The sequence below is a fragment of the Nomascus leucogenys genome, chromosome 7b (genome assembly GCF_006542625.1).
Source record: "Nomascus leucogenys isolate Asia chromosome 7b, Asia_NLE_v1, whole genome shotgun sequence".
Taxonomy (NCBI): Eukaryota; Metazoa; Chordata; class Mammalia; order Primates; family Hylobatidae; genus Nomascus; species Nomascus leucogenys.
In genome coordinates, this window is record NC_044387.1 from 90,558,225 (window position 1) to 90,580,742 (window position 22,518).

Sequence of the window (22,518 nt, forward strand, 5' to 3'; positions counted from 1 at the left end):
ATTTTGAGATGGAGTCTTGCTCTGTTACCCAGGCTGGAGTGCAGTGGCGCAATCTCGGCTCACTGCAATCTTTGCTGCCCGGGTTCAAGAGATTCTCCTGCCTCAGCCTCCTGAGTAGCTGGGATTACAGGTGTGTGCCACCACAACCGGCTAATTTTTGTATTTGTAGTAGAGACAGAGTTTCAGCATCTTGGCCAGGCTGGTCTTGAACTCCTGACCTTGTGATCGACCCACCTCGGCTTCCCAAAGTGCTAGGCTTACAGGTGTGAGCCACTGCACTTGGCCCTGTACTCTAAACTATCAAGCCCTAAAAGGTAAGGCATTTATATGGGCCAAGTATAACTGTGCTTATTATAAATGTTTGAAGGGATATTTTAAATGTTCAGAGCACTTATACTTATTTTTTTCACACCTACCTATAATTAATGATCAGCACTATTTAAAGCATTTAAAGGCACATTTCTAAACTAATAGGCACAAATACAAATATAAAATTAGGAAGAATTGAAACATTTGCTTAGCTACCACATCCAACATGAAACACCCACTCCAAAAGGCTTTCTTGGAAGATATTGGAAGGAGCATGGAGCACATACATTACAGACCAACTGAATTCGTATTTTGCGTAATTTCAGGTTGCAGATTGCTCAGTTCTTTCCTTATTTCCCAGAAACACTTGAAGCTCATCCCATTCTTAACTCTATCTCTTGAAGCTGATTTTATATTTTTGCAGGCAAAAATCAGAGGTAAAGGGATAGGTGAACTGTGGCTATTTAAAGTAAAATATATATAACACATTTCCTTTGCTCTCTTCTTGTGACACCAATCCCAAAACACACCATTTTTTAAAATTATACTTTAAGTTTTAGGGTACATGTGCACAACGTGCAGGTTTGTTACATATAAAGAGTTTTTCAAGTTCCATTTAAAAAACAAGGAAAAACAAAATAAACAAGGAAAAACAAAATAAAGAGCTATTACTAAAATTCATAGCAATTGGCCAGTTAAAAGCAATGCTGGTAATATGACCCCGAAGGGCTATTTCTTTTTTGCTTCTACTCACTTATCAATATAATTATAGTTTCATTAAATGCATTTGGGATTGAAAGTGTTTTTAAAGTAAACATTTACTTTAAAACAATGTATTAAAAGCTTAGAAAGATGGGTGTATATATATCTGTACATATAAAAGTACATCTCTGTCTATATACTTATATATTTTATATATAATTTATATGTAATTATATGTACTTGTATATATATTATTAGTATATATATTTATATATGCAAACAGTATATACATACTATATATAAAGTATACATATATAAAGTTTATATATAAAAAAGTATACTTTATATATAAAAAAGTATATACTTTATATATAAAAAAGTATATACTTTATGTATAAAAAGTATAAAAAAGTATATATATATGTTTTCATGATGACAGATTGCAAATATAAAATAAGACAAAGAATAGGAAATTTTAGTAAGACTATATCAACAGAAAATATAATTAGCAGCTTGTCGAAAACATTAAATTTTGCTACTGTCGAATTTTATGAGAGTAGCAGCTGCTCTGCCACTTACTACCTAAGCATCAATATCTTAAGACAACACAGAGCTTTATTTTTTATTATTTTTTTCTACCTGAGAAAAAACCAGACAGGGAATTCAGCAGGTGCTATTTCTGGAGAAAAATGACTAGCATTATGAACATCTTCAATTATTTGCCTCGCTTCATATAACTTCCTCTTTCCTCCCTCGAAGTTCTCATTATTCCAAAATCATTTACCACTAAATTATAGAAAAAATAGTTTCTCCTAAAGCAGAAGTGAAGTGAAGCTGGGTATGAGTCAATAAACAATTATGAGGCTCTCAAATCATCAAAAAGATGCCACCTATGACATATGACCTATGCTGGTCTCGGCACTCGTTTATGAAGAGACTAGAAGGGGTAATATTTTTTCTTCTGTGGGACTGATGGTCCCTGTCATCTCAGCTTGAGGGAAAGTTTGTCTTCGAACCCAAACATACTTGTTTTTGGAGGATATACCGAAGATACACATGAGCATCTTTTCCTAAGAAAATATGTTCGAAACTCTCATCATTATCTCGGCAAACAGAGCCTGAGATCAGTGGCTTGAAAGCCTCAGTAGCCTGGCTCATTGTTTTCTTCTAGGTATGGCAGAGTCAGTGAGTGCATGGCTCAGAGGGAGGCTGCGGAACCAGGCAAGCCTCAGTTCAGACTTGGCTGCACAGGAACAGTGCGACCTTGGCAAATTATGGGGTTTCTTAAAGCCTGTTTCTTCATTTATAAGTTTAAGTATATGCATCACTTTTTTAAAAAAGGTTTAAAAGTATGTATATAATACTTTGCACATGTTATGCACAGCAGAAGCTGCTGGGTTTCCTTACTCTTTCCTTGCCCATAGAATCCTGAGGATATTTGAGTCACAGAGTACCCAGGGCCAGGGGATTAGTCCTGACTGCTTTTGTACCATTGTGGCAATCTCATTTTCCATTGCCATGACTGATTTTGAAATGTGAAATTCAGTTATGGCCAATGACATGTAGCGGGGAGACCTCTGGGGCTTCTAGGAGAGGTTTTTCACCTTGAAAAGACAGAGGGGTTGGAGGAAGAGATTATTGGTGTTGGACTTTGTTATGTGAGAACTTGAGGCCTGGTGCTGCAGTAGCCAACTGACAGACAAAACTGAGTATGAAAAGCTGAGCCTGAGTTTGAATGTGGGTCCCCAGGTCATTATGGAGCAACCATGAGACAGCCTCTTCCAGCCTTTTGTTAAACACAATAAATATCCTGTGTTTAAAGCACTCTGGGTAGTATTTTCCATTATTTGTAACCAAAAGCATCTAACACAAAAAGTAGACTGTTAATAATATGTGTTAATCAGTATATTTTGAAGGGGCAAATTGGTATTTATTAAAATCTATATCCTTGAATTAATAGAAAATAATCCTCAACTGAATTCCAACTGCAATTCTATAATACTTTTTCTTTTTAGAATTTTGGAAATTTAAAAATCTTAAAAAACCATTTTTTTTCTATTTCAAGGAAGATCTAATAAAATCTACTTGAATTCATCAGTTATGTTTATTTTAAAAGCAAAGCAGAATGCCATAGACTTATACTTTGGAAGGGAATTTAATAATAATTATTTATATCTAAAATTTAAATTACCTTCCTGCCTCTAATTAAAGAGCACTTAAAAACCATCTCAAGAGATAGAACTGGGGTTTTTAAATGAATTTTTAAAAACCAACCTATTAAATAGCAGCATTTTAGGTTAGGTTTATGTAGTACACAGGTTCATGTTAGAATCCATAATTATGGATCACATCCAGTTTGGGTGATCCATGAAAAATAACTCTTTCTTCATGCTCATAATTTACCTAAAAGAAGGTATTTCTTGTTTCTTCTTTTAATTACATGGGTAATACTCACTGCAGAGGAGAATCCTAATTTCTGTTGTATTTTTATTCCTCTATTGGAGATCTTTCTCTTCCCTTTCTTCTGCTTATCTCTGACAGACTACAAAGCTAAAGGAAATTAAGAATGTATAAACATACCAATCCCGGAAATTTGAAATCTTTTTGTATTTTATTAGACACTGTGATACCAACCAGAAATTTGAAACTTCTTTTGTCTTGGAAGCTGCAGACAGGCTGTCATATTCTTTAAAAAAAAAATTAATGAGAAATGGTACATACAGATCAGGTAAGGACCTAGATCTAGATCTGATTTTTTTAAAAGTACCAGCAATTGGCCAGGCTCAGTGGCTCACGCCTGTAATCCCAGTACTTTGGGAGGCCGAGGCGGGCAGATCATGAGGTCAGGAGATTGAGACCATCCTGACTAACGTGAAATCCTGTCTCTACTAAAAATACAAAAAATTAGCTGGGTGTGGTGGCACGCGCCTGTAGTCCCAGCTAATTGGGAGGCTGAGGCAGGAGAATTGATTGAACCCGGGGGGTGGAGGTTGCAGTGAGCTGAGATAGAGCCACTGCACTCCAGACTCCAACTCAAAAAAAAAAAAAAGTACCAGTAACCCAGTAACTATAACAGTAGGGTGTTTGAGCCAGTTCAATAGAGAGTACAGGTTGTTGTATATTAAAGTAAAATTTGTAAATGTCTTCTTTGATGTAAAAGGTTATACATTCATCATTTGTCATTAAAAAATAATTATTGCACTTCTACTATGTTCCAGGCCATTCTACATTCAAACTTATAAAACCCCTGGAGGCCCTGGGCCCTACTGCATAGTAAAAATGCCTCAGAAGCTCCTGTAATTCCGTTGGCCATACTATTGATATTCCAAATTATATTACTATGTGAGCATAAGTGTGTGGCTAGAAAAAAGCAGTCAAGAACGATGGACTGGATGCAGGCAGTAGTGTGCCTTGTACTCACCTCAGGGTCGGTGAGCTGGACTTGTGGATTATGAACTTGTTGCAGGTGGTCGACGGGAACTGTCTGTGGTTTGGGTTGTCAGGGGGCATCAAATAATGTAACTGCCCCCTCATGAGCATGTCAAATTGTATTAATTCTCATCTCATGTAAATTCTCTGATGAACATTCTGATTTCCTGCAAGATTATTTAAGATAAAACTGAGAGTTAAAATATAAGTAATTTGAAATGGATTTCCATGATTACTAACAAGAAATCCTTGTGAACCCATTTCTTTGTCCATGGACCACCAAGAGGAGTGCAGAGAGAACTGCAGTTCCGTATGATCAATTTCCTCTGTAATTATGCATTTTACACTAATAAATTTTAAAACATGATTTTTGAGGACTCAGACTTCCACAAACTGCCTGAAAGGTCTATGAGCCAAGAAAGTTTAAGAGTAATGTGGAAAGTAAATATAAGCATTTTTTTTTTGTGCAACAGTGGTGAAAGGAATACAGAAATTAGATAATAGAAACAAGATCACTAATAAAGTTTATCACTAATAAAGTTTAGTTCAGTCCTATCTTCCTCTAGCACATGAAATTGGGGCTGGAGCTGGCATCACATCACTGAAGTCTCTGCATGGTTGGGAACCTTCACACCTCCTCATGAGGAAGGGAATAAGCACAGCAGTGTGTGATTCTGTAGACAGTCATCTTGGAGCTGTTGGATTTAGCAGTGGCTAAAATGGCCATATATTTTGAAAAGGAAGTAAGTCCTAGAGTTTGTTAGGTTGAAACTGGCAAGCAATCACAACTTTTTTGTCTGACTACATTTTACTTTCATTGCTTAGTAAAAATATACCCCAAACATCGGTAATGTCTAAGTACTTTCATTAAATGGTTTTATTTAAAAAGTGAGTAAGACATTTCCTCATATCACCATATCCTGTGATATGTTTTTAAGTTTGTAAATTGGAAAGCAGGCCCAGAGACTGGTATGTCTTGGGTGGCCTTTCATGGCCCAAACTAGTTGTAATCGCCTATTTCCAATTTTCTCCTCTCTTTCTTTCTCCCTTGCAGGATTAATGAAGACTCAGGTATATGGACCTACTGCAGGATTAATGAAGACTCAGGTATATGGACATATTTTCAGAACCATGTTAATCATAGTCCAAGGAACTCGTAAATGTATACAGACTGTTTTTTTAAAGTTATGTCACACATTTGCTTTTTATTATTTATTTACGTTTTGTAATTTCAGCTTGTATTTTAGATTCAGAGGGTACATGTGCAGGTTTGTTACTTGGGTATATTGTATGAGGCTGAGGTTTGGTGTACGATTGATCCTGTCACCCAGATAGTAAGCAGAGTATGCAACAGTTAGTTTTTCAACACCTGCCCTCCCTCCCCCTCCCACCTCTAGTAGTCCCCAGTGTCTATTGTTCTTACTTTTATGTCTATGAGTACTCAATGTTTAGCTCTTACTTATGAGTGAGAACATGTGATATTTGGTTTTCTGTTCCTGTATTAATTTGCTTAGGATAATGGCTTCCAGCTGCATCTATGTTGCTGCAAAGGATATGATTCATTCTTTTATATGACTGCATAGTATTCCATATACCAGACTATTTTAAAATAAAGGCAGTTTTTCTCTTAATGAGAGAACTGCAAATAATGAAAATGTGTTCAAAAGTTATTTAAAATCAAAACAAGCTAAGGGTATTTATCCATTTTTGTGCTGCTATAAGTGAGTATCCAAGACAGATATTTATAAAGAACAGAGACTTATTTCTTACAGCTGGGAAGTCTAAGGTCGAGGGTGTGGCATCTGGTGAGGGCTTTCTTGCTGCATCATCCCATGGTGGAAGGTGGAAGGGCAACAGAGCATGTGCAACAGAGAGGGCTGAACTCATCCTTTTATCAGGAACCTACTCCTTCAATAACAGCATGAATCCAGTCATAAGGGCTCTACCCTCATGAGTTAATTACCTTTAAAGTGTCCAACTTCCCAACACTGTTGCACTGGGGATCAAGACTCCAACACATAAACTTTGGTGAACACACTTAAACCATAGCACTAAGTTAGTTACACTGAATGAGAACATGCTCGAAGTGTTACTATTTGCAGTTCAAATTATATTAAAAACTGTTGAGGCATAATTTTAGCAGGCTCAAAGTGCCTTTCTTTTTGTTTCAGGGTAAGAATGGAGAAGGAAACAGGCTTAATGTGGCCAAAAACCTTGCATATTCTAATGTGGCCACTCAAACATTTTTTCTGTCTCTCTCTGGAGTTTAAAGGCAGGGTAAAAATATCTCTGATTTGGAAATCAGAATTGATTTCTATTTTTACAGATGTGCAGCTGAAACCCTTGGAATCTTCCTTGGACCTTCTTTTTCTCTTGCACCTCACATACAGTTTGTCAGCAAATGTTGTCACCTTTACCTTCAGAATATATTCATACTCCATCACTTCTCACTACCTTCTCTGTGAGCATCCATGTCATGGCCACCATCTCTCTGCTGGATGACTCTACTGGTCTTCACACTGGTCTTCCTGTTTCCCTCCTTGCTCCTGTTAGATTCTTTTTTTAACACCTTAGACAGAGGTCTGTTAAAATGTTAAGTCAGATCATGTTACCCCTCCACTCAAAACGCTGCGATTGTTTTCCATCTTACTCAGGGTTCCAGTCATGGCCCTTCCAGTGGCCAACCAGCCCTTACATTCTGTTCATGTTAGCTCTCTTTTCTCATTTCCTCATATTCCCCACTCACTCTGCTTCAGCCACACTGGCCCATTGCTTTCCCTTATCTTCAAACCCTGGAATAGTGGCTGTCACATAGTAGGTACTCAATAAATTTTGGATAGATGAATGGTAACCCAAGTCTTCTGTGCTTATTATACTGTGATCTGAAATTCAAAGAAAAATGGACTAAGTCCCTCATTTTGTGTTTAGCTCCTAATGCCCCTTGTAAGTTCCTGGGGGAACTTAAATACCTTTTTATTTTTCTTTCTTTATTACTATTATTATTTTTTGAGACTGAACCTCACCCTGTCGCCAGGCTGGAGTACAGTGGTGTGATCTCGGCTCACTGCAACCTCTGCCTCTCGGGTTCAAGCGATTTTCCTGCCTGAGCCTCTGAGTAGCTGGGACTACAGGCGCCCGCTGCCATTCCCAGCTAATTTTTGTATTTTTGGTAGAGACGGAGTTTCACCATGTTGGCCAGGATGGTCTCGATCTCTTGACCTTGTGATCCACCTGCCTTGGCCTCCCAAAGTGCTGGGATTACAGGCGTGAACCACCATGCACGGCCTTCTTATTAGTTTTCAAAAGCCCTAAATCCTGATTTCCTCTGCAGTTTTTGTTTGCATTCTGCATTCTGCCTTCTGTGCATACTGTCCTTTTTCTGCATCATGTTGCTCTGTTGGGCGTGCTTGAATCCTTCACTCCCCACAGCTCTGTGTATAGCAGGCTTGGTTAAGATTTGGAATAATGTTTAAGTCCTTGCTTTCTTAAAAGCCATTACTTTCTGCACTGAGAACTTTTGATGGATTCATCTACTCAAACTCCAGCCTCCTTCCATTTCCTTGGTTTTGCTTTTTCTCTTTCCCAAAGTACTGCATTCCTTCTTAGGACATCTGATTATCAGAGCATTCTTTCATTTCTGAGCCAGACTATCTTATATGATTTCTACCCATTAGCGGATAAAATTCATTTTCCTAATTCTGTAACGCTCATTTAGAACAAATATCATCCCTTTTTCAGTGCTTCTCAGTCTTCTGGGGCTCTATGAAAGTATTATAAGCCTGGATAATTTGACTAAACATAGTTTTCTTAAAACGAAAACCATTCCTCCATCTGGAAAGTTCTATTTATTTTGGAAAAAAACATGCTTTATAGTGATTAGGCCTCAGATATAAGCTCATTAGCCATATTACAGCCTGTATTTATTAATTCACATTGGCCTTTTCAAAAAACTTCCTTAATAGATCTCTTGATATAGTAAAAACTGTGAATGGTTTTAATTGTCTAATGTAGATTTTATGACAGATAAAAATATTATATCTGAATTCATGCTCTATTGCTAAAACTTAAGAATGTTATAAATAAACTACTTGAAATGTCCCTTTTTTTTTGGGAAAAAAACCTTTTTATGAAGCTTAATGTGCAGTTAATTCAGAGCCTACACAAGAATGGCCTGCTCTTAAAAGACTAACTATTCATTATGTGGCATTTTGTAGAGAAATTTAACTAAAGCAATGTAGGCAGCTTCACTCCAGTTCTTGGCAATAAGCAACACTGATGATTAATGACCTACATTGGTAATTGGCTCTTGGTTACAGATGCCATGGACGTTTAAGAAATGAGACTATAATGAATGGATATATCTCAGTAGTTCACCTAGTGCTTACTCACTGAGGGATTAAGATGACCTGACATGCTAGTACAAGCCTGGTTATGTAAAACTGCATATGCTGTTTTTAGGTTTTCCTGGCATGGCAGTAATTTTTTTTTTTTCACTTAAAAAAGTCTTAGAGTTAGGAAAGTCTGCCAAAGAGAGAATATTATGAAACAAATGCTACCAAAAACATTTGAAACCAACCTGCTAGTCAACCTAAGAGAAGTGGTTTCTTATTTTCTAAGCAAGTGACATTTCCTAATGATCACCTGCTATGAATGGGTTGTATTGTTATGTTCTGTCAGGCTTTAGCTTTATAAAGGTCTGTGCCTACAGGCAAACCCATGGGAACTGGGTACTGGATTCTGCAAAGAAGAACCAAATCAAGAATCACTGTCCATGACCATTTTAAAGACCTGGTGTAGGAAGCAAGCCTTTCTTCTTGTTTAAATTTGCCAGCTTTGCACTTGGATTTGCCCTTTCAGATTTTGATGCCTCTGCACACTGAGATTTGTCAGTTGGTGATAAACTTTGCCAATAACTGACCATACCATGTCTACCCACTTTTTTTTTTTTTTTCCACAAGTCTTTACTTTTTTGGCTTCCAACTGGAGATTTTAGACTTGGGCAGTTTGGGGAGTGGCTGTAACTAAGAAAGCAATTCTCAGCATGAGAGCCAGTGAAAGGCTTGGAAATATGAACATCTAGGTTGTTTCTGGAAGAACAGGCTGTATTTCAGCGTGGCATGGGGCCTGTGGATGCATATGGTGCAGTAGACTCTAATGTTAAGCCCCACCTGATCGTAAGGGGCTCAAATGCCACTCATAACAGTTTGGCAATATCTTGTAGACTTGAAGTTTTCAAACAGGATAATGAGACATGACCATCTCTTCTTATGTTTTTGGAAGAAAGCTGTCTTAGGGTGAAGGACTTATGGAGCAAGAGGAAAACTGGAACAAGAACTGAATATTTTTGTTAGCTCATCACCAAGATAATGAGGACTTAAATTAGGGAAGGGGCTGCAAGGGGGATAAGAAGAGCAACTTCTGTAGTAGGTAAGGAAGGACTTGGCATGTCACAGAGGTAAGAGAGAAAACAGGAAGAGCTGAAGCTAGCTCAGAGTTTTCTAGCTTGTGGGGGCAGAAATGATGGCTTTGTTATGCGAGGTCTGCAGCACATGAGGAAATAGGTTTTTTTGAGAAAATGTTGAGGTTTGAATATGTGGAGTTTGAAGGACTGATGAGACATTTTTCTGTTAATTAAGGTCCAGCTAGTAGGCAGAATTTAGGATTGAGGTCGGGGATGAAAGGCATAGAATTGTCAGTCATCTACTTGTAGGAAATGTTTTCTCAGCATGAGCACAGTCAGTCCTTGGAGGGCAGGTCTAGGTTTTGTGCACTCCTGTGTTTCCAGCCTTTAGTGGCTGGCACAGACATTACACTGAATAAATACTGAATGAAATAATGTGTCATTTACTCCCCACCCCATTTCTTCTTCCCATTTCTCTACCAATTACTCCAAAGAAAAGAAATGTTAACCTTAAATAGTTGTATTATTATGATTTTCTTTCTAATTTAGAAGATAAATTTGCAGACTGAGAGGAGATTGGGTTTTCAACACAATGGCCAAGTATTCTTGATCTCTTATTTTCAATCTCCCTAATCCTAGCTTTTTTTAAATACTATGATTAACAGTTTCTGCAAGATGTTCAGACTTTATCACAGGTCTTGAACAAAAGTTAATTTTACTGTTTTGTTGAACGCTATAGCAATATATTAAAACTAAAAAGAAATATTCAGTTATGCAATATTAGGAATAAGGTTAGTTTCAACAAAACAGGTAGCCTTTCTAAAACAGAGAATGTGGTGAAAATAACAATGTTAAATTACAAATTAAACCAGTTCTTTGTTAGTGAGTAAAAACATGTTCTTGGAATTATGATTTTTTAAATAAAGCGATCTGGGAGAAAAGTTTGGCTTTATCATGGTTTTCAGTCTAATCACATTGTAGCCCAAATTGACCAGTCTGAAGGTTTTCAGTGGTGGTAATGAGACAGGTATAGCAAAGGTTTAATAACTTGTGCTGTGTTTTGGCTACCTTATGTTGTTTGTATATTATCTCTTTGTGTTTTAGAAATTGCCAATGTTCCTTTTTTTCTGAAAAAGAATTTTTGTGTCTAAAATGAGCTTTTAAGGGATTTGACTGAAAAATAACTTTGGAAATGATAACCGATTTTATATGACTCTGATTAATCATCAGCCACTTGTAAGCTCCCTGAAGAAAGGAACTGGATCTTTGTGTGTGTGTTCATGTGTATGTATGTGTTAGGAAGTTTACATCCAACAGAGGAAATGTATGTAATTTATACATGCTGAATATGGATGAGGAAATGAGTGGTCATCGAATAGTGATTATCTACAAGATATTTTCAGAGACAAAAACTACATTAAACTGGTTTCAGGAAACATCATAATTCCTTAGTATAGCTTGGAACCAATGACTTTCAGAGCTGTTCAGAAGGACACATTGTTAAACTCATGTGCTATCTTTTCAGTCTGTGAACAGCACGTAGCATATCCAAACTGGCAGACAAAAGGTACGAACACCTATTGATTGCTCTTTGTTGTGTCTGGTGGGTGAATCAAACATTGAGAAGACTCTCAGTGACTTCTCCTTTTGCATTTTCTTTTCTATTCCAAGTCAAATGTCACATAAAATAGTAGGGAAGCCTGAAAACTGACAGTCTCTCTCACTGAGTATAAACCCTGTTCGGTATTTTTCTTTCCGGAATATTAGCCAGGGCTGTCACATTCTCTTCTATCTATGACCACCTCAGGATACACCTCTGCATGAGTAGGGAAGGAGCTGTGCTTGTGGGAGCCATGTTCAGTGAAGCCCAGTTTGCATTCTAAACATTTCAGCGCACTGGGATGGCAGATGCCAGCAGAACGCTGTCCCTTGTCAGTCTGTCATTTCTCTTCATCCCCATGGCTGCCTCTGAGAAAAGTATAAAACCTCCTAGACTATGTCTAATTATGGAATCCCAGGTGGGCAAAAACTGCTCCCTCTCTTCAACTAATGATAAGTTTATGATCTAGGGAAGAAGAATTGATAGTCCTGGTTATTTTTATGCTAACTGGTGCCAAGACAGATGCTGTTTCGTTCTTGGAGGTATCTAGAGAGATATCTCCCTAAGGCGCATCATGGAAACAGATTTGGACTGTTTTCTGAGTACCAATATGGGAATTTTTTCTTTCTTCTCCAGGCCTTAGGGTATAGCAGCAAGATTATCTGTTGGATCTTTTAAAAGGGAAGTATCCACTCCCTTCCCCCGCCCCCTTTTATTTAGAGACAGTGTGTCACTCTCTTGCCCAGGCTGAAATGCAGTGGCCTAATCATGGCTCACTCCTGGGCTCAAGCAATCCTCCTGCCTTGACCTCCCACAGCACTGGGATTACAGGCATAAGCCACTATGCCCGGCTGGACATACCCTCTTTTGAAGAGCATAAACTCTGTTTCTGCATACTTCAGATTAGTACTCCTCCTGTAGCGACTGTGACTGCTGTGTCTCTGGGCTGCTGCTGAGCTTGTGGCTGTGTCTCTGCCCCTGTCCAGACCCCCTGCCTGGCTCAGGCCTCAGAATGCTACTCTGATCTCCAGCATGGACTTGATGTATTTCTCATGAAAACTAATTGAATTTTGATTCTGAATGCCTGAATTCTCCATCAGTCGTTTGATTATAGCTCAGCGATTCCCATAGGCCCCTAAAGGAGAGGAAGTGCTGAGAGGACACTCTGGCTAAGGACTTCTCCTCATGACAAGGCAGGGTTTTGGAGAAATACCTCCCGTGCCCTGGCAAGTGAACCTTGCATGAGCTGGGAGGGCCCCTCTTGCCTTCTCATTGAAGTCTCAACTACTGATGGGGACAGGGTCTCTAAACATGATGCTACATGGTCATATCACTCTGTAGATGAAAAAGGGCATGGAAAGATAAACTCATGAAAAGTCCTGTTAGGTATTGCCAGCCAGGGGCTCCTCCCCCGCAAAAAACAGCCCTGGCTTCTGTCCCTGCACCGGCCACACAGAGGCCATTCAAAGTTATGTGGAGGTGCCAAAGAGGCCACAAGACTACTCACTCAGAGCTTCGTATTTGCTTTTTATTGTTAGGTTATCCATCACCTTTTATAATGCCCTAATTGTGTCTTTAAAGACCCTCTGTTTTTGTTCACTTTGACTACTAGGGACCCTTCTCTTCTTCCTTGGAGGTAAAGGAGGTGAGCAGCAGGGGGAGAAAAAAGCACTGACTTCCTTCTAGAAGTCAGTCATTTCAGCCAATACCATATATTTCAGTGCTTTCCCATTTTGTTGCCAACAATAGCTTTTGACATAGGCCTGTCTTCTCCTGGGCATCTCCTTCTGCTGGAGTTTCGTAACTTTGGTGGGTAAGACCTCCAGCCTTTCCCTAGGCTCTCGGCTCAGGGTGGGTTCTGTGTCTCAGCACTCCCTGAAAGTGGCTGGGGGCTCAGGGAGGGACATGCCTGCCTTCTGCTCCTACATGGGGGTTGAGAGCCCTGGATCTCCAGGGGCCGGAAGTGGCCACCACTTTCTCTCCTTTCTCATAGCCTAGTTTCTGTGTGGCAATCCACAGCACATCTAGCTTGTTCTTGCCTTTTAACCCTCACTCTCGCAGTTTCTGTTTTCTGGAGTCCTTTTCCTTATGACATTTCAAATTTGACTTATCCTTCAAGGCTTTTGTCATCTTAACTCTTAAGCACTGAGGGTCTCTTCTGCAAATGTAGAGATTTATTCCATACTGTCTTATACTTGTGTTCAGTGAGACAATTCCATTTCTCTATTTTTTTTTCTTGGCTCACACTTGCCAAAATTATTCTGATTTATTTGCAGACTTCTACCTAGAATCTAAGTGTCTTTTGGGGCCTAGCTACTTCCTAGGGATCTGATTAAACTTGATCAAACCTTGCTTCCCCAGCTAGTGACAGTCCAGAATTCTCCCTCCAGTTGCTGAATGTCTGGGGTCACTTTCTCATCACTGAGATAAATGCTGCTTTGTTTGTTCTGTCTTTCACTCCGCTCTAGAGCAGGGATTGGCAAATTATGACCATTACCTGCAGGCTAAATCTGGCCTATTGCCTGTCTTTGAATGGCCTGTGAACTAAGAATGAATTTCACAGAAGCTTTACTGATAACATAGTCAATTAACTCATATTTTGTATGTGATATGTATTATTTACTGTAATCTTACAATAAGTTAGACAGAAGAAAATGTTATTAAGAAAATCATAAGGAAGAGAAAATATATTAACTATTCATTAAGTGGAAGTGGATAATTGCAAATGTCTTCATCTTTATTGTTTTTATATTGAGTATGGAGGAGAAGGGGCTGGTCTTGCTTTCTCAGGGATATTAGAGGCAGAAGAGGTGGAAGACATGGAAGGGGAGGCAGGAGAGGCAGGCACACTCATTGTAATTTTTTTCTGAAAAAAATCCATGCATAAGTTGACTCATGCAGTTCAAAGCTGTGCTGTTCATGGGTCTGCTACACATGACTTGTGGAGTGCTCACACTGGATTTATTGCTCTTTGACTCTTTTCTGACTGCACACATCATTCTTTTTTTTTTACCACTTTCTACCCAATCCTCTCCCTCCCTGCAACGTCTGGCAAATTTATTTTCTTATCTACTACAGCTCAGTTTCACCTAAAACAATGTCTCCTGGCACGTTTACCTCCAATGAGGAAATCCGGGGCCAGCTGTTAATATAATTGCACTTCCCATCTTTCTCTACATTTTTAATGCACCTTAAACAAAAGCATTGTCTCCTTGAAAATCTCTCAGCTTCTTAACTCTAACTTTTAAGATTTATTAAAATATTTGAGAAACAATATGCCTGATAATTAGAATCAACAATAAAATCTATCTATCTATCTATCTATCTATCTATCTATCTATCTATTTCTCTCTCTCTCTATATATATAGATATATATATCTATATATATCGATATATATATCTATATATATCATGGTTTCCAAGAATCCTGGAGCATGGTGTGGGGTGGGAGGTGGGGGATGGCAGGGACCTAGAGAGGTCATTGAGGCAGTGAGGTAATGATTCACTTAAGTCCCACAACTGGTTAGTATTGTTAGTCATTCACATGAGACCAGGACTCAGGTTTCCTGACTCACATCAAACCATACTAGCTCGAATGTCCTTTAAATTTTCTCGTAGTAAGGAATGATACAAGCAAACAAATCAACAAACTTATATAATTTCACATATTTAACTGGTGGAGCAAGATGATCCAAAGTAATAATCATGATATGATTCAACTGTGGAAAGCTATCAGGAGGGAATTACCAAAGAAGTGCCTGAGATGGTGATAGCATTCACGTGCACACAGACAAGTAGATGAAGTGCCCCTTCCAAGCTTCCTTCTTAAATAGCACAGCACCAAAGACAATTATCTCTACTGAATTGCAAAAGCAATAATTATTGTATCTCCTAGAATACTCCACTTTTTCCTATTTTCTCACCTCATCGCTAATTTAAGATAACTCGATGGCATTTAAGTAGGAGAAAAGAATTTGTATGTAAATGAGGGAACAGACAAAAACACGTTATTAAAGTCCATTGGATTCTAGAAAGCTTCACATTTGATTAAAAAACTATGATTCTACAAAAGTGTTTAAGAATATCTGGAGATTTTTTTCCACTAAATTATTTTGAGAATAGTAATGTGATTTTTATTCTAGAGTAAAATGAATTCTGCAGCAGCTTTGTAATAAAAGTGCAGCAAAGTGAAAATTATCTGAAAACTTTGCCTGCCTCAACCATAGCATTATCACCATATATATGCAGAGGCATTTCTGCCAGTTCATTCTCTCCTTTTAGATGTAACTTTTTGATAGGACATGTATATATTATATATCTGTGTATATATATGTATAGGTACATATATAACAGTAAGTTTTTTATTATAATTATTAAAATGCAAAATTATGAACAACTTCATATAAATAGAATATTTTAGAATTTAAAAATTATGTCAACAGATTACATGGTTAGCATTATTTATGTTAATGTTAATTATTTGAAAGTAGTCACCACTAATCTTCAATAGGATGTGAGGCTTCTTACAGTTTTAAACACATCGTAGAATCAGACAGTAGAGACCATCAGTTCAATGTTAAAGAAACAGAAAGCACTGTTTGATGCCTTCAACTCAGGCAGGCTTTCAGAGGATCAATGACATCCTATTTTTTCCTTCGGTAGGGAGAAGAGACTAGGTATGTGATAAGAAACTGAGAAATAGCTTAAATTGATCAGACAGTTATAAGCCCTTCATACTGTAGTTGCACATTTTGTTTTAGGTTCCTAAACACCTAAGAATATAAAATAAATTTATCAATATTTATTTGGCAAAGGAGAGAGTGTGAGAATCTGTGTGTAAGATGACCATCACATAAATCTTCCAACATGGCATGGCAAATGGAGAGAAATGGGAATAAAACGTAACTTCTAGAACTACTTTTTATCAATCAGCTTTGACCTCTATTTCAGGACAGATTGTTTAGGTATTTTCTTATTGGTGGAAAAAAAAGACTTCTTGATTTGTTCACTGAAGCTCTTAGACTGATTCCTCTAAGGGATATAAGAGGGATGTTTTCCTTGAAATCATTTTGCTTTATTCAATACATTGTACCAACTTAGTACACATTTTAGATTTCTCAACTTCTTAGACTTGTGTATGTGATAGTTTTCTATTGAGTTTTTGACTTCTTATGTTACAGATTTTGTGATGACAATGTTACCCTATTCTGTAGAGATTCATGGTTGTGAATCTCAAGAGTAGTTATCAGCTAAATAAGATTTCTAACAAAATTAAAGAGTTGTGGAAGATGCTCTTGATAATTTTGTAATATCAGAAAAGTGGTAGTAAATTGAACAGAGGTTCTGTGTGTGTGTGTGTGTGTGTGTGAGTGGGTGGGTGAGTGGGTGTGCACGTGTGTGCTGTGGACATTGTGACAGGCAACATAATATAATAGCTTTCGAAAGATGTCCATGTGCTGACTTCTGGAATTTGTAAATGTGTTACCTTACATGCAAAGGGAACTTTGTAGACATGATTAAGAGCATCTTGATTATCCAGATGGGCCTAGTTTAATTACACATTTCCTTCTAAGTGAAAGAGGGAAGCTGGAGGGTGAGAGAGGGAGATATGATGATGGAAATGGGTATCAGAGTGATGTGACTGCTGACTGGTAGATATGAACCAAGAAATGTGGTCATCCTCTAGAAGCTGGAAGAGACAAGGAAACAGATTCTCCCCCACAGCCTCCAGAAGGTGTGCAGCCTGCCTATACAGTGATTTTAGCCTCGTGATACCCACTTTGGGCTTCTGACCCCCTCCAGATCTGTTAGATAAATTTGTGTGGTTTTAAACCACTATGTTTATGGTAAATGTTTACAGCAGCAATAGGAACCTGATACAGATAGATACTTTCTGAAAGTCTGGTGAAACCTATGAGTCTCTTTGCAGGATAATATTTTAAAATGCAGAAAATAAAATAGAGATAACATGTATCTCTATGTATAAAATAAAATACAGAGATACTGAAAAGGAAATCAAGTAGATTAAAAACTTTTACCAAAACATTAAACAAATTTGTGATATAGTAATCTATGTACTTTGTGTTAATATCTTAAATGACAAGGTAAATCATTTAAAATATAGACAAGTTAAGTATGATCTTATAAATATTTGTCAGTGTGAAGGCTAACCATTTGTTGACTCTGCTCGATTCATGTTTAACAAGTTGTACAGTCCTATAGAGGATTAAGAATTGAAATTTGAACAGTAGAGATTTGTAAAACTTTAACATTTGAGTTTTCATCTTTTTCCAAGTTTGGTCAAGAAACAATTGTGCATGGGGAACACTGGAAAACAAAGTCATTGTCTGGGTCACCAGTAAGAAAGTCCATGATTTCACTGTTAACTGAATAACTGAGAGGAAGAATTACCCAGTAGTTGGCCAGCTATCTTGCATAAGCATTGTTAGAAAAATCCCATGCAATCTCCAAAGGGGTTTAATAACTACCATGATTTCAAATTAGAGATGAGTATAAATATTATTTTGATATACCTGTGAAAACCATATTGTGGTATGAAAATATCTATGCTATTTGTGACAAAATGACAGATACCACTGGTACTATTTTCCTATATTTATAATTTAATGAAATGCCAAATTTTCACTAGAGATTAAAAACAAAAGATGGATTCTTTTTCAGTTCACTTTCATGGGCCCTGTAAATTCTATCCATAGGTCCCAGGTTGAGAACAACTAGAATGGAAGCAGGACAATGAGTGGTTTTGTAAAATGGAGCTATTCTTCTTCCTCTTTTTCATTCTAATTTTGAGGAGAAGGGTTGTCTTGCTTATGAACATAAATCACATTAAAATAGACAAAACACACAGAGACTTGATGGGTCTGTCTTGCCAGCCCCTGACGGTGGAGCTTTGATTGGTTGAGGCTAAGGGATCAATTTCCTTTCTCTCCATGTGTCTTCTTTTTCTTCCTTAATCAAAGTGTTTCTTCTCATACGGAGGCAAGTAATTTTTTAAATTATTCAATAATGAGAAAATTATATTCTATGTCATAAGAAAATAAGTGGGAGGTCAAGAATGGAGGTTATGCAGATATTTAGATCAGATCATTTGTGAGATGATTTATTTGTAAATATGCTGTATGTGCTGAACGTTTGTGTTCTAAGTTCATTGGTTGAAATCCTAACCCCCAATGTGATGGTATTAGGAGGTGGGGCTGCTGGGAGGTGATTAGGTCATGAGGGCAAACCCTGTGATGAGATTAGTGCCCTTATCAAAGAGATCCCAAAGGGCTCCCTCGCTCCTTCCATCCTGTGAGAACACAGTGAGAAGATGGTCATCTGTAATTCAGGAAGTGGTCCCACCCCAGGTACCAAATCTGCTGGCACCTTGATTTTGGACTTCTTAGCTTTCAGAACTGTGATAAATGAATGCCTATTGTTTAAGCTGCCCAGTCAATATCATTTTGTTATAAAACCAGAATGGACTTTATAATATATGTCATATGAAAATTAAGGGAAAATGATATTATGATGTCTGTATTGTCATTTTTTCAAGGAAAGTTATAGAATCGATTTGAGCATGAATATCCTGATAGTGCAAACCAATCAGACATGTTACTTAAAGAAATCTTGTCCTGTGAGGGAGTAGATGATATGGTCCAATAGATCTACAACTTCAATTGTACAACCCACCTTGGAGAGTAGCGTGGGTGTTCTTCAAACACTTAAGTATTCCCTGATATCAAGAGTGAAGTGCCCATTATTTATAATTCACAGAAACAGTGGACCTGTTTCCTCCAATCCTTTTAAAATTTAACATTACTCATTTTTTTATTAAAAAAACCTTTTTTCTATATAAAATACGGCTCTTATTTAACTTGCTGTCATGAAGACAAATTGAGCCAGTCGACTCAGTAGTAAAATAGACCTCTGTTCAAATGTAGTCAATAAAAAGTCCAGCTAAGTTGGCATTTTGCAAGGTTTGCATTAAAGCACAAGAAATGACAACTTGCTGAAGAGCAAACCAGGCAAAACAGACATCCAAGTTCAAAAGAAAGTTGAAATCTGGAAGGAATACCTGAGCTTTTTGAAAATGACAAGGAAAGCTGCACCTGGATTCTGCCGTGACCACCATGGATTCAATTCTATTACTTAGCCATATGGGACAAAGGTAGATCTCATGAGGTTTTTAGAAAGAACCTGAGGTATATTACAAGTGAGAATACATAATAAATCAATAGCCAGATGCTGCTGGCTATAATGGAATTTGTTGATCCATAGCAGAGACTTTGGATTAATTTTCAGTGTAAAAAATGCATCAGAAACAGCTGACTGAAACTTGTAGAAAACTGAAGTGAAGAATTTCTTATCTGATTAAAGACCGAGAGGCAGAAGCAATCTTCACTGGAGTGTGAACACTGTATTCACAGTTACTGATTTTTTGCTAGTAATCTTAGATTTCATATGTTTTGATATTTCTTCCCTCCCTCCCTGACCAACCACACTCATTTGTAGTTTTGTGTATGCACTCATGTATGTGGGCCATAGAATGTGTGTGAAGAAGAGGTAGATTTGTGCATATGAATTGTAAATTAACCAGAGCTACAGAGTAGACAGATCGGTAAGTTTATCGGGCTTTTATAGTCACCTACTAGAGTCCTTGATGAAGAGGTTATAGAGCTAAACATGGAGTTAGAGACATATGTCAGGCAGAATCCTTATTTAAGCATCTAAAACTACAAGTCCAAATATCCCTTGATATTTGAAAACACTATTGATGTCTATTATCATAGTGACCCCAATGGTTACAAAGACTTGGGAATTCACCAGTTATGTACAAGTGCCCTGGCTATTGCACACTTCACACTGCAAACTACCCTGTTAGGTGTGGGATTTAGACTTGATGCCAGTAGATGGAGGCATCGCGTAGGACCAGGGGTTGGGAGGTAAAGTATGTGTGATCAGGCACCAGAGAAAGGAGGAGAAAGAGGCTGGGATTTCTGTGGCATACTAATTTGGTGGCATGGTTTGGATATTTGTCCCCTCCAAATCTCCTGTTGAAATTTCATTCTCAATGTTGCAGGTGGGGCTTGGTGGGAAGTGTTTGGGTTATGGGGGTGGATCTCTCATAAATGGCTTGCTCCCCTGTAGTGATGAGTGAGTTTTCACTCTGTTAGTTCACCCAAGAGCTGGTTGTTAGAAAGAGTCTGACACCTTCTGTCTTCCTTGCTCCCTCCCTCACCTTTTGATATGCCAGCTCCCATTGCCTTCTGCTATGAGCAAAAGCTTCCTGAGGCCCCACCAGAAGCAGATGCTGCCTCCATGCTTCTTCTAAGCCTACAGAACTGTGAGCTTTAAATAAGCTTCTTTTCTTTGTAAATTACTCGGCCTCCAGTATTCCCTTGTAGTAAAGCAAAGGATCTAATACACTTGGTTAAAGAAAGAGGAAAGCAGTGATTTTCATTTTGATGCAGCACTTTGGCCAGGCAGTGTTAGCATGAGTACATCAGCTGGTTATGTCAAGATGTCTAGCTGGGTTGCTTTTGCTGTTTTCTAGACTTTCCAGTCTTTTTTTCTTTCATTTTGAATGAGGAACTGAATCTTTAATTCTGTTTTTTTTTTTTCAGTCTTGTTGCTTAACCATTTAATACTCAGCAGGTCATCTGGCACATGTACTATTCTTTTTTTTTTTCTGTTTCTTTTTTATTTTTATTATACTTTAGGTTTTAGGGTACATGTGCACAATGTGCAGGATTGTTACATATGTATCCATGTGCCATGTTGGTTTGCTGCACCCATTAACTCGTCACTTAGCATTAGGTGTATCTCCTAATGCTGTCCCTCCCCCCTCCCCCCACCCCACAACAGTCCCCGGAGTGTGATGTTCCCCTTCCTGTGTCCATGAGTTCTCATTGTTCAATTCCCACCTATGAGTGAGAACATGCAGTGTTTGGTTTTTTGTCCTTGCGATAGTTTACTGAGAATGATGTTTTCCATTTTCATCCATGTCCCTACAAAGGACATGAACTCATCATTTTTTATGGCTGCATAGTATTCCATGGTGTATATGTGCCACATGTACTATTCTAAGCTTTATGGATACCATGATGGATACATCAATATCCTCAAAGAATCTGAAGTTGAAGTTGGAGATGTAAATAAATCATTCCTTCTTGCTTAATACTACAAGACTGGCTAGAGGCCTTCATTTTAAAGAAAGAAACTAACATTTGCTGAATTTTGACTGTGTCCAAGCACTGTACTAGGGACCTTAACATTCATTATATACCACATAATCCTTGAAAAAATTCAGTGGTGTGGAAGAGTCCCACAGCATGTCTACCAGTAGCCACCAGCTCTCACTAGATTTTTAGGCAACTTAAGGCTGAATTCACTGCTTTCTAAATGAGTCTTGGTCAAGCTACTTAATTTTCCTGAAAATCAGTGTCCCCAAAAGATTAAATTGGTTGTAATTAATAATATCTACTTCCAGGGTGAGAATCAAATGAAATAAAGTAATTTAAAATACTGAAATACTGAGCATACTATCATAATTCAATGAATGTTTCCTCTTCTACATTCTTTCCATTTTACATTAAAATTAAAGGAATTGTCATTCTTTCACACATGGCTTCTCAGGGATAGAGCTCCTATAATGTATGTATCATTGGCAACACTGGAAATAATCCAGTGGAAATAACAGCTGATGATCAATGGCCGGGTCTTGCCTTCAACCCTATCAGTGCTAGCTCCAGGGACATACAACTGCTATATTGGGCATGAAATGATTTAACTGTTATGTTCTGGGCTGCGGTTAGCAGAGGGATGTTGAATGGTCTTACCTGGGTAGTGTCACGGCTCTGTGAGAACAGAGTTCCTTTTCAGCTACTTTAAAAAATTTAATTTTCCTCATCCCTTCCATTTTTGACAGCAGAAGAATGCTGCAGACATGTCAAAGCATTCTAGACCTAAAGAGAAAATAATCTCCCAGAGTGTTCAGAGGAGGTTTCTGATTGGCTCAGAACCAACCCCTTAGACCTTCAGGGAGGAAGAATCACTATCAGGCCACAGCAAATA

At 37.9% G+C, this 22,518-nt stretch overlaps 1 long non-coding RNA gene across 1 annotated transcript in view; it reads left to right on the top strand.

Annotated features, from left to right (window-relative positions):
• The first annotated feature begins 5,493 nt into the window (after positions 1-5,493).
• Positions 5,494-22,518, top strand: part of LOC101176567 — a 64,224-nt gene continuing 47,199 nt past the window's right edge. The window contains exon 1 of the long non-coding RNA XR_001116093.2: positions 5,494-5,547. This is a non-coding gene — a long non-coding RNA (uncharacterized LOC101176567). The remainder of the gene's footprint in view (positions 5,548-22,518) is intronic.